Source organism: Rhagoletis pomonella, unplaced genomic scaffold (genome assembly GCF_013731165.1).
Source record: "Rhagoletis pomonella isolate Grant_MI unplaced genomic scaffold, Rhpom_1.0 Rhpom_scaffold_01350, whole genome shotgun sequence".
Taxonomy (NCBI): domain Eukaryota; kingdom Metazoa; phylum Arthropoda; class Insecta; order Diptera; family Tephritidae; genus Rhagoletis; species Rhagoletis pomonella.
The window spans coordinates 14,171-26,847 of NW_023459904.1; the positions used below are offsets into that span (position 1 = coordinate 14,171).

A 12,677-nucleotide genomic window follows, 5' to 3' on the forward strand; every position below is an offset into this window, starting at 1 on the left:
AGGTAAGAAATGGAAGATGGATGACATGACAATGAAAGAATTATGAAATAGCAGAATGTCGAACCAAAACGAATTTAAAAATCTGACAATGCGAATGACGTCAAAATGAAAGAAATGCAAAATACCGAAATGTCGAAACAGAAGAAATAGATGACAGGCACGTGTTCAAGGGTTTCGTGCAACAAAAAGAGTTGTTGTGTTGCGCCATTCAATATTAAAAAAAAGTAATGTGGTTGAATACGCTTTTTTATTAAGTTGAAAAATTACATATTTCGCCAGCCAAAAAGTGTATAAATAAATATATAGCATATTGCTATAAGATGTATTTATAAAAAGGGTACATGCTTATGGCCTTATTCATAAAAAAGAAAATAGATGTAAAGTAACATTAAAAAAATCGATTTGTTTACTTTTTAAGAATTTGGGAAAAACATTTAACTCAAGTTTTGGTGCACCCATCTTTTTTCTGTTTATTATTTTAAATTTTTCTTTTCCTTAGTACTCATTGAGTTTTCATTTACACCCAGCAAAAATCAAAATATTTTATAAGAAATTTGTTGACCGTTTTTCGCACACTTCTCTCATGCTTTTTTATCGTAGTTATTATTCTGTTGACCTCTAAATTGCCATACATTTTATGTTGTTGCCAATACATTGTTTTCCGGCGTTTCCTCTGTGAACTTTTATAACTACATCCATAAAAATATTACTAATTTTGGTTTATAATTTTTTTTTCCATCTTGTTATTGCTGAATATCAAAAAGGAATTAATAAATAATAAAAAGTTAGTTACAATTTTAGTGAATGGTTCTTGCAAATAATATTATTTAATGGTTGAAATGACTTTTTGCCAAAACCAAAGCAGACGGGAAGGAAAAATAGTTGTTCATTAACGATTTGTCTGAAATATCGTTCTTGAAACGCGTTACTGCTCACTAAATTTGTAAAAATAAAATTTTTTCACTTAATTGTTATATTCTTCCTCATTGTGGTAAATTTACTCATCATCACAGCAGGGCGCAATCTTCTTTTCGATGATTATTGTATTGCTACTTTGAATTTCTCAATTTAGACAATTCGGATCTAAAAATAAGGGAAACTTTAAATGCACTGAAATTCACTAATACCCACTTCCGCAAAAATCACCTTATTTCGTATTTCCTTTGTTAAAAGTTATTGTAATCACATATTTTTATTGCCTTATTAATAAAAAATAAAAATTTTAAAAAGCTTTTTAAATTGCCGTTTACAAACATTTTTCAACTTATAAGCCTTTTTTAAGCTACTTTATTGTTTATGAGTAAGGCTATTACAAATTAGCACAATCAAAACACGGTCCTTATCGAAAAATTTATTATTAAGAAAATTTGCTGTTCTCACTTTTTCTTTCAACATCCAATTCGACTTTTATTACTTTTTGTACAGATATGTCATCGCCGCCAGGACGGCGCAATCTTGTATTCTATCTTTCTTGTCAAATATACATTTAGATCTAACTCTCATACTACTATTAATGGTAACCATGAATATTCATTAAAATCGTTTCAATTCGTAATAAAAGTAATTTGCATACTGCTAGTGTAAATATATTTTTTAATATAAACTACCTTTTTTAATTCTAAAATAAATCAACAATCTCAAGATTTATAAGAAAATTGTCTTCAAAAAATACGTCCCAAAGCATCCCTGTTGATATCATAATTCAAATGCAAATTAGAATAGAAATTTTGATGCAAAAGTTTTTCCGCGATATTCATCATACAAATTTATCATCTTACTTGTCCGTATGTCGCTCTGGAAAGAAATATATTTTAACTGATATGTTTTCTTGAAAACAAATGCAAATTTACATATTTTTTCCACCGGCAGGCACGAATATGATATTCAAAACAGAAGCAATGACAACGAATTTTACACACATTGTTGTATTTTAACGCTAAACGATAAGTTTCACAAATATTTTAAATTATTGCCTGGAACATACACATTTATCGTTATTATTGGAAATGCCAGACTTGGCATGCATTTTTAATTTCTTTTTTATTGAATTCAAATGAATAAAAACACATTTTTCTAAAATATTTCTCAATTTACATTTTAAAGTTTTTTCTGAAACTTGAATGTAACTCTGTGCGGATAATGAGAGAATTGAAAATAAGGTGATCTCAGCTGTTTTCAAATGTAAACAAACAAAATGGCGCTTTCCATACTTGTAAGCCTATACAATGTTTTTCATACGATTCAACTTGTTTCTCCATGATAACTGATTCATAATTTCAAATAAGTTCGCCAAGAACCTAGTGCAAAAATATTGTGAAATTCATTAGCCGAGTATCCGATCGGATATCTAAATCCTGCTCTTATTGTTTGCATGTTATTCGGAATACCGCTGCACAATAGGTCAAACGATTAATTTGGCTGTGCGACAGTCCAATTTCGTAAATGCAGTTTAACATTATTTTTTGTTGCCATTCTGTAGGGAATACTCCAAAATAACAGAAACTTCACTTTATTTTTGTAAAATAATAAACACCGTTAGACAGCAATAAACCAGTTAGACTTTGAAAACGTCATTGACACGTTGTTTGCGCAACCAGTTCATTTTGTAAGTTTCAAGTGCATTTTTTTGTAAAGTTGGAATAATTAAAGGAAAATTTTAAATGGAAAACAAAGCCAGAAGTGAGTATCTTTGTCCCAATTTAAAAAAGTGCCTTATTATCATTTGTTTGCAGAAAAAACTGACTTATTTCCATATCCACAACAATTTGCTTATGTATTTCCATTTATGATTTTAAGTACGCTTTTACAATTCTGTTAACTTTCGGCAAACAAAATGGAAAAGGAAATGGATAAATTAAGATGTAATGAGTTGATTTTATTTTACTTAACCCGCCGTTTTTAGCCGTCTGCAAGAAAAACAGGTTTTTCTGGTATATCATGCTATTACAAAAAGCGAGTTGTTTAAAGTTTGGCTGATTGGATATTCTCAAACAAAAGCTCTTTTCGGTTGCCAAACATGTTGAAAAAAAATTTGGTGCTGCAGATATTTGCGAAAGTTCCATGAATCTCCTAGAAGAAAAAACGCGTCTTTTTCTAATTATTAATCAAAGAAAGACGAAAATTATGGAAAACAATTAGGAAAGGATGCAAAAATATTTAGATCTGAAAACATAGCCTATCTCGCTGATGAACGTCTTTTCGAAATCAAAAAGCCAACTGTGTCGATCAGCAGCCGGATTCTAACTTTCGCTGTCGCTAAAATGCTAAAATACGAAAGCTAACATTTTTCCGAATTTTTAGCTATCTTCAAAAATTGCGGTTCTGTCCTCCCTTTCGCTAAAAATATCTTAGCCTAAATTTTTTGGCGATAAATAGTTTATTTTAATGGTGATAAATAGTGAAAATGGAAGTATGCGAAAGCAAGAAAAAAATAGCAACCTCAGTTTGGATTACATTTCATCTCCTGTAGCCTAGCCATAGCTGTGTTACAAAGACACTTGCGTCGATTCGCAAAGACCATTGATGAGCAGCCTTCGCATAAATGCAAATCCTTGAGAGAATTTACGGATTGAAGTTCCGACATTTTTTACACAAAGTGAATAGAGAAAGAAAATAACTTGTGTCAAAACCAAGCTAAATGGACAACGTTTTTGAGTACTACTTAAACACATATGTATACTCACCATTTGAACGTGCAAAAAAGCAGAAAAATCTGCTTTACGAAAGCCAAGTCCTATTTTCACATTTTATATACTGCCTTTACACTTTTTTTAATATTTTAAATCTTTTTACATTAAAATAATGCAGTATTTTAGGTGCTATTAATTTCGCACAGAAAAAGTAGTAATTTGACCTAATGTGCGCTGTTCGGAAAAATTTCTATTTCTACCCTGCAAAAAATTGTGCGACTAATCTCTAAAGAGAGTATTTCGAGATTACTCTCAATCGGGTACAATTGGGCATTAATTAGTCCCAACTAGTCTCATACGGGTACTAATGGAGGTCAATTAGTCTCGACTCATCCCTTGTGGGTATAATTGGAGATCAATTAGTCCCCAACTCATCTCTAACGGGTACTATTCACGATTTAATGATATGTACGCTCTTAGTCAATGAAATTTCATGTGCGGCGTTGGCACACAGAGAAAGTATTCGCCTAACAAAACTGAGCACCCCGGTTCGAATCTCAGCTGGCGAAAATTTTTATTTTTATTTTTTAAAAGTGACTAGTCGCTTTTTATACCCTTTCGGGTATAAATGTGAACAATTAGTCTCTTCATAGGACATGCCCGAACAAAAGCGATCAATTCATTCCATATAAAGAGATCAAAAGTGGTATTAGTCGCATGCTCCTTTGCGATTGCTCCCGGAGTCATCCCGGATTAGTCCCATTTTTTGCAGGGTAAATTTGACGTATTGACTATTTTATATTTTTCAAATATGTGTGTACGGGTTTGTTAATTCGGGTGGTTCAAAAATACGTGCGGGGAAAAAAATTTTAAAATGTTAACCTCTCTCTCCTCATGATTTTTCTAAATGGAAAAAAGACCACCCATATTTTTTTTGTTAAAAAAGGATTTTATAACGGATTCAAAACCCATGAATTTTATATGGGGAAAAACACTTTTTGGTGGATATGGTATAAAATTCTTGGAAATCAATATTTTTCGATCGGAAAACTCTGTTTCTCTTAAGACGACTTCAAATAATAATTCTCAATTGTTCTTCAACCATTTTTTAATATTAACTTTTTATAGGTCTTCCATAAAATGAAATGGGAGACCCGTAAAAATTCGTCAGTATTAAAAAATGGTTAAATAAATCATTGGATATTATTACTGGAACTCTTCTAAAGAGAAACAGAGTTTTCCGATCGAAAAATATTGATTTTCAAGATTCCTATACCATTATTACGAAAAGTGTTTTCCCCTACATAAAATACGTGGACAATTTCATGTGATTTGAGGCATTTCGGGGTATTCTTTTTTTATTTAGAAAAATTCTAGGGGTGAGAGCTTAGCATTTTTAAGTTTTGTTATTATTTTATTAATAAATCATATTCAAAAATTTTGATTGGGCTTGAGGCCGTTTTTATTTGAAAAATTATTGTGGAAAAACAAACAAAAACTATTGTTAAATTGTATTGTAAATGGTGGATGTTATAACTGCTGTTTCGGGGATCACCACATAACCTCATCAGACTTCTTCACTTCAATAAAAAGGGCCTCAAACGCAATACAAATTTTTACGTTGTTTCCACCCTAATATATTTACATATATAAGTCTGTTAAACTTTTTAAATCCCGCGAAAAGGAGTCCCAAATATAGTAGCGTTCTTGTACGCGATAGTTTGTAACATTTTGTACTAATTATCACGTTTTGCCGTTCTTGTGCCCAAAAAACTTGTAAGAAAGGGAAATTGAGAGCGCAAATTGCCATTTCTTTTTGAGGAGAAGTTGCTAGTTTTTACTGAATAAATTTTTGCTAGTAAGAACTTGCAAGTGAGAAAAAATAGCTGAACGCATGTTGCTGGGTGGAATTAAAACTAATAAAAGAAATGTTTATGAGCTTTTCATAGTTCAAACTGACAAAATAAACCTATTTAAATATAATATCTACATATTGTTTTATTAGGAACTAGCCGCGAATAAATAACAAATTAATCAGGCGTTCGTAAAACTTGCAAATTATTACTGGTTTTGCGTTCTTGTACTTTTGTGCTATGAGAGCGAATTCTCAGAAATTACTGGAGAATTACTGGCAAGTTACTGGATAATTTTGTAAAAGAACACAACTTATGTTGAAGACAGAGGCGTATGAGCAACTTTTTGAAGAGAAACTTCTTTGGCGGCAAATGCAGCGGAAATGGTGGGTAGTTGGCGGCGGAAATCTCCTAAATGTATGCTTTGATATTGAAACTGAAATAAAAAAAACGTGTTAAACGTTAGATGAAACGATAAGATGAATGGTGAATATATGTATGTCTAAATAGATGGAGAAATGAATAAAGATGAAGTTAAGAAAAAGCATCAAAAATCTTTCTTTTATAATTCCGTTGACAAATTTTTCAATATTTTTATGCAGATTTTTTAAGCTTAAACTGTTTTATCATCTGAAGGGGTTTTTTCAAAAAATATTTTAAGAAACTATTTTTACTCATAAAAACTCCATTTTTGGAGGTATGTATTTTCAAATCGGTCCAGCTCACGTAAATCTTGAGATTTTTCAGAAATATTGTGGTGGAAGTCTGCAAATGCAATAGATACTGTAATTTCGACGGAAAAACCGCAACTTTTTTGGTGATGCAGTCTAATACATATGTACGTATCTCCATTGTTCCACTAAGGTTCACTGAAAGCCATAATTTTTGAGCTAATCATTTATGATTCTCTGGCTAAATGACGCGCGTCCGGTTAATATGCCTGCAATTTTATTTGAAGAGAAACTTAAGGGTCTGTTGTTATATAAAAATAGAAATCTTTAATTTGCTGACGTTGTTTGTTCTGTTTTAATGTGGAGTGTGTATACTGCATTTATTTACATGCATATATGTATGTATGTATATTTACATATATGAATTTGTTTTAGACTAAAATATGTACCTCGTGAGTAGATTTGAGTTTTATCAAGTTAGCTTAACTAGTGTTCGCCCAGTGGTTGACACCACAATAATTTAAGTGAGTTTAGGTGGGGTGAGTTGAGTTGAAATGAGAAGAGTTAAAGTGGTTAAAGGTGAGTTGAAGTGAGATGACTTTAGGCAAGATGAGGTTTGTTGAGTTGTGGTTAGTTAAGGTGAATTGCGGTGAGGTGAGATGGCTTGAGTTGAGATGGGGCGAGTTGAGTTTTTCTCTTTATCTTTATCCCTATATCTTGCGCTATCTTTGTCTCTGTCTTTGTCTTTCTCCTTTTCTTGATCTCTTTTCTTCACTCCTCCGATTTGTGGCGTGCGCCTTGATGTTGTCACACAAAGGGGAGGGACCTACAGTTCTACGCCGACTCCGAACGGCGGTTGTATTTTTATGAGAAGCTGATTTTCATGGCAGAAATACCCTCGGAGGTTTGCCATTGCCTGCAGAGGGGCGACCGCTGTTAAGAAAAAACCTTTTTGCTATATTTTTAGCCCAGGACTTGAACCCAGGTCCTGCGGAGTGGTCGCGCGCACTGCTAACTACTACACTACAGCTTACCTATTTAGGTTAGGTTTGGTTAGGTAAGCGGGCTGCCTCCGCATGTGGAGGCACACTTGGACTCGACTAAGCTGTCCGTTGTGATGCCCTCAGAGGGGGAGGGAAAAGGGATGCAGGGAGGGTAGGGGAAAGAAGGAGGAAGCTATGGGAGAAAGACGACACCTATGGCTTTTTGCCGGAGAAACGCTCCGTGCACAAAACGAAGCTCTTCAGTCGACTGATATCCACTCCCGAGAGCTCATTCAGGCTTACAGCATGGTTTACAATCACACAGTGATCAGTAACACTCCCACCAATAGCGAGAGATGCAGCTTGCTTAGTCGCAAGAGCTCCTCAGACCACCCCCCGGTCCACCCGTGGCCAGAAAGACTTTGCCACCTTGCACTTCAAGGTCTTCGCCCAGCGCTCACTGAGCTGACTAAACGCCCATCAGTCCACAAGCTTACCACACGAGGTCAGGGGAGCCAGATCTTCCCTATCCGAAAGTAATTCCTCGACGGTTCCCTGTCTTGCAAGCTTCTCAACCATGCAGTTGCCAGCGATTTCGCTGTGACCTGGAACCCAAATAAGCTTAATAACCAAGTAATCAGACGCGGTCGATAGGGAAGTCAAACACTCCCTCACCATTTTCGAACGCACCGTCAGGGAGCCAAGAGCCCTGATGGCTGCTTGGCTGTCAGATTAAATATTTAGCTCCTTGACAGATGTTACACTAAAGAGCAACCAATCCGAAGCCTCTTTTATCGCGGCCACCTCAGCCTGAAAACACTACAGTGATCAGGTAACCTAAATTTCAGGTTGATTGAGAGCTCTTCGCAGAATACACCTCCGCCAATCTTCCCATCCAGCTTCGATTCATCTGTAAATAAGTTTACAGGTCCTCGATTCCAGATACTGCACCTCTCCCAGTCTCATCTCGCCGGGATGTGGGTGGTAACAGATCCATTCGGACCCAGAACCGGCGTGCAGTGGTCTGTTCGAGTCGGTAGGAACCCGAAGTCTCTTAGAATTCTGGAGTTCCCATAGCTTGAGGTGAACTTTAAGCCCACCACTCTTAGCCTTACTGCGGCTCGCGCAGCGGCAACTCTGCCAGCTATATCTATAGGCACAACATGTAACATGGCATTAACCGCAAGAATAGGTGTGGTTCGAAGTGCCCCACTGATTCCAATTAATGCAGCTCTTTGCACCTTCTCCAGCTGCTTGACGATGTAGGCTTTGTCGAGTGCGTTACACCAGACGAGTACCGCATATAATAAGATTGGCTTGATAATAGTTTCATAAAGCCAATGCACTACCTTCGGCGAAAGGTCCCAGCACTTGCCAATGGCCCCTCTGCAACAATACAGTGCTACTGTAGCCTTCTTGACTCTTTCCTCCACGTTAGGCTTCCAGAAAAGCTTACTGTCAAGGATCGAGCCCAAGTACCTCACCCTGTCAGAGAGCCTTAGAGGAAGACCACCCATTGAGGGAAGATGGCAATTCGGTATCTTATACCTTCTAGTAAAAAGAACAAGCTCCGTTTTGCTGGGATTTACACCCAGCCCGCAGCTAAAAGCCCAGTTCTCAACCAATCTCAAGTAACACTGCATAAGCTCAAACAGTGTTTCCGGAAACTTTCCTTTTGTTATCAATCTACATCATCGGCCTAGGCAACCACCCGACAGCCAATTCTTTCCAGAGACACTAGCAGGTCATTGATTACAACGTCCCAAAGCAACGGCGAGAGAACTCCCCCTTGCGGGTTACCTCTACTTACACTCCTCCGGTTAGAAGCGCTGCCCCACTCTGTCGCGACAGTTCTATTGCAAAGCAAGCGGTAAATAAACCTGACAAGGTCGACTCCGACCCCTAGCTTATTTAGGGAGTTATTTACAGCCTCAGGCAAAACATTGTTAAAAGCCCCCTCGATATCAAGGAAGGCACCGACCGCAAATTCCTTCTGCGAGAAGGATTGCTCAATATTTTCAACGACCGTGTGTAAGGCCGTTTCGACAGACTTGCCCTTGCAATAAGCATGCTGATCCAAGGAAAGGCGGTCCCTTAGGATCCCGCTCCTTAAATGCAGATCGATCAGCCTGTCCAGCGTCTTCAAAAGAAACGAGGAGAGACTTATCGGGTTGAAATCTCTGGGTGATACATGAGAGGCTTTACCTGCCTTGGGAATGAATATCACTCTGACCACCCTCCAAGGCACCGGAACATATGAGCCTTAGCCAAACAGCTCTCGAAAATGGGCATCAACCAGCGGCACGACACTTCTGCAGTTGGGCCGGTATTATGCCATCGGGGCCCGGGGTCTCAAAAGGCTTACACGAGCTAATGGCCCACAGAAGGTGATCCACGGTTAGGATTTCCGAGACATTCGTCTCGGGGATCGACGTCCCCAACCGCATCCCTCCCGGATCCGGCTTGCAGGGGAAATGAGCTTCAAGGCGCATCCGAAGAGACTCCTCGCTGCTCATTGCCCATCTGCCACCTTCATCCCTGATTCCCAGAGAGAATTCGCCTAAACCTTGAATCCTGACTGGGCTCCACGCTTTCGCAGAACAGTCTCCACGACGTCCTCTACGCTTTCCTAATCTCAGACTTATATATCCCAAGCCCAATCTTATACAGTGCCCAATCGGAGGCTAATTTACTCTTGCTGGCCCTACCAGAGCGGTTTGCTCTTACCTTTGTGGTAACGCGCTTCGTCCAAAGCAAGCTGTATGTACCGATGGTCGGAGAAGGAGTGGTCACTAAGGACTCTCCAGCCAGATAAACGGGACATTATATCAGAAGAGGCCAGCGTGATATCTAAAACCTCTTCTCTACTTGCCGTGACAAAAGTGGGGTCGCTCTCCCTACTACATATACATAAATTTTCATTTAGAATAAAGTTAAAGAGTGACTCACCTCTGAGCTGCCCCAAATCGTATGGTGGGAATTCGCGTCAGACCCAATAACAACGCGGACTCTCCTGCGTCTAGCTCCTGCCACTGCATTCCTTATTAAGCGCGGAGGTGGCTCCACCCCATTCTCGTGCGCCATATAAACAGAGATCAACCAGAGTTCTCCGGTTGCACCCTTTAGGCTCACCCTCACAATGTCACCATCGCTGAAAAGAGGTAGAATAAAAGCAAATCTTATCAAAATGAAATTTATTTTCCATTTGGTTAACGAATAAAACAAAAATATAAATTTTATTTTTTAGTTATCCAACCAGCATAAATAAATTTTATTTTTGATTTGTCCGACGAATCAAATCTCAAACTAATTTTGTTCTGCGTCGAACAAGTAATAAATTTATAGTATTTAGGATTTGATACATCTTTCACAGGAGTATTTTCTGTTATACTTTAGTAAAGTTTTCTAAGGGCCCAGATTTTTCCGAAAATTAAGTTGAAATATAGAAATTATGTATTTTGCTATGTTAATAAATTTGGTTACTCAATATTCATATTCTAATAAATGTAAAAGCGTTCACATGCAAATGATGGTCATTTCTATATTTAGTACCGAACCCGGATTTTCTCTTGGCGGCCCTGGTTATAAAGGACGGGGAAAGACGGCGGGAATGGTGGAAATCGTAAAGATCTGTTGATTTTAGGTCCTCTCCGTTTTCTGACTACGATTTGACAGTTTTTGTTGTAGCAAAAATAATGCGCAATTATATTCAAACTTGAAACATAAATATATTAATATATCTTCTTCGTTACACGAATAAATCTTTTTTGTGTGTACAACTTTATTCTCTTTAACTATCAAACAAACCCAAAGCTGTAAACACTGTTCCATATGTTATTGTTGGTACGGAACGTAATAATATATGTATATACATAACTGGTATACGATTTTCACCTATTCCTACCGTCGCGATTCTGCTCCGTACCGCCGTTATAACCAGTGCTATTGTGCTATGATAGAAACAATGGCAACGAACTACACGTATGTACATATGTACACACATACACAAACATATGTATGTTGTATCCTAGCATGTACGTGTTATGTTTCAAATGTTACGAAACAAGTTACTGTACCAGTTGCTGTACAAAATTATTCCAAAAATTGTTTTCGTAAAGTTTTTATTTGATTCTTCAATGCAACCCTGTGCGAGACATGAGGGAACTGGAATTGAACAGCTGAGGCCAAGGCGAATTTATATGTATATGATTATTTATGTATATATATCGTCGCCTGGGTAAAAGATTGTCGTAAGCGTCATACGTACGTGCGTAACATACGACAATCTTTTACCCAGGCGACGATATGAATTCGCCTCCGCTGAGGCAGACTGATTTCCAGTTCGCTCAATTTTTTCACAGAGCTGCATTCAAAAATCCAGAAAAAAACTATGGAAGCTGCTTAGCAAATTTATTAAGAAAGTGTATGTAATCTTTAATATTGCTTAAATAAGAAAGATTAAATGCATGCCAAATTTTGTATTTTCAGTTTTATTGTATGTAAAGCTTTTACAAATTCCAGAAATTTTTGCCATAATTTATGAAACCAATCGCGCATCCGTCAAAATACAACTTTGTTTGATATGTACATACATATTTATGCACATATGTATTTGAAGTTCGTTGCTATTGTTTATGTTTTATTCTTGGAATTGGAGTGCGTCGTAGCTTAAACGAAATAAATTTGCAAATATTTTTGTAAAAATTTAATAAATTTAATTTTTTTAGCATATCCTCTTGCACTAATTATATATATCGGCGGAGGTACACCCGCGAAGCAGGCAGACATTTCCAGCACATAAAAGCAAAAGAGTTTGTGCAGATGATTATCCACAAAAGACGCTGGAGTAGAACACCTTATCAAGTGTCAAAAACCAACGGCTTATGGAGGCGCAATACATATTTATGAGCACGGTTGCCAGGGAATATGTTGGAAATTAATTTAATCTGAACACTAACGATAGCACGTCACACAAAATCACAGTATATATAAGTATATACATATGTAAATAATGTACGGAAAGTACTAACAATACTTAGCACCAAGTAATGGCGGTAGACGGTAAAACTATACCTGGTACGGGAGCTGAACAAATATAAATGCCAGAGCGGCTTACGTAAAGAAAACATACTACCTTCAGATCTCACTCATCCAAGCCAACTAGCTGGAAAAATTATGCTCTTGCACAAAGAGGGACCCTACATGAAGCGAATAGCAACATCGACTCAGATCATCAGGAGGCATTGATCGAAGCATGAGGCAAATTTAAGCATACTTTTATTTGTGCCTTAATATAAATTAATTGAAAATTTGATTCCAAATATAGCAAAATTTTTGTTAGCGGACTCAACAGGGTTCACGCTTATCGTGGAGTCCATAAGAAACTGAAAAAAAAACAAAAGGGCAAAAGTAGCAAGGAGAAGGAGTAATAATCAGAAGCCACTATTCATTGCTGCGAAGGAACTCTCCGAAGATGACGAGGGTTTCCAATATTGCTCTAGGATCCCTGCAGTACGGGGGAGCGACTAGTGATGTAAATTT

General features: G+C 37.1%; 1 long non-coding RNA gene across 1 annotated transcript; it reads left to right on the forward strand.

Annotated features, from left to right (window-relative positions):
• The first annotated feature begins 11,448 nt into the window (after window positions 1–11,448).
• Window positions 11,449–12,137, forward strand: LOC118752255. Its single transcript, XR_004994659.1, has 3 exons — window positions 11,449–11,559; window positions 11,642–11,792; window positions 11,864–12,137. It is a non-coding gene; the product is annotated as an uncharacterized LOC118752255 (long non-coding RNA).
• Window positions 12,138–12,677: the final 540 nt, after the last annotated feature.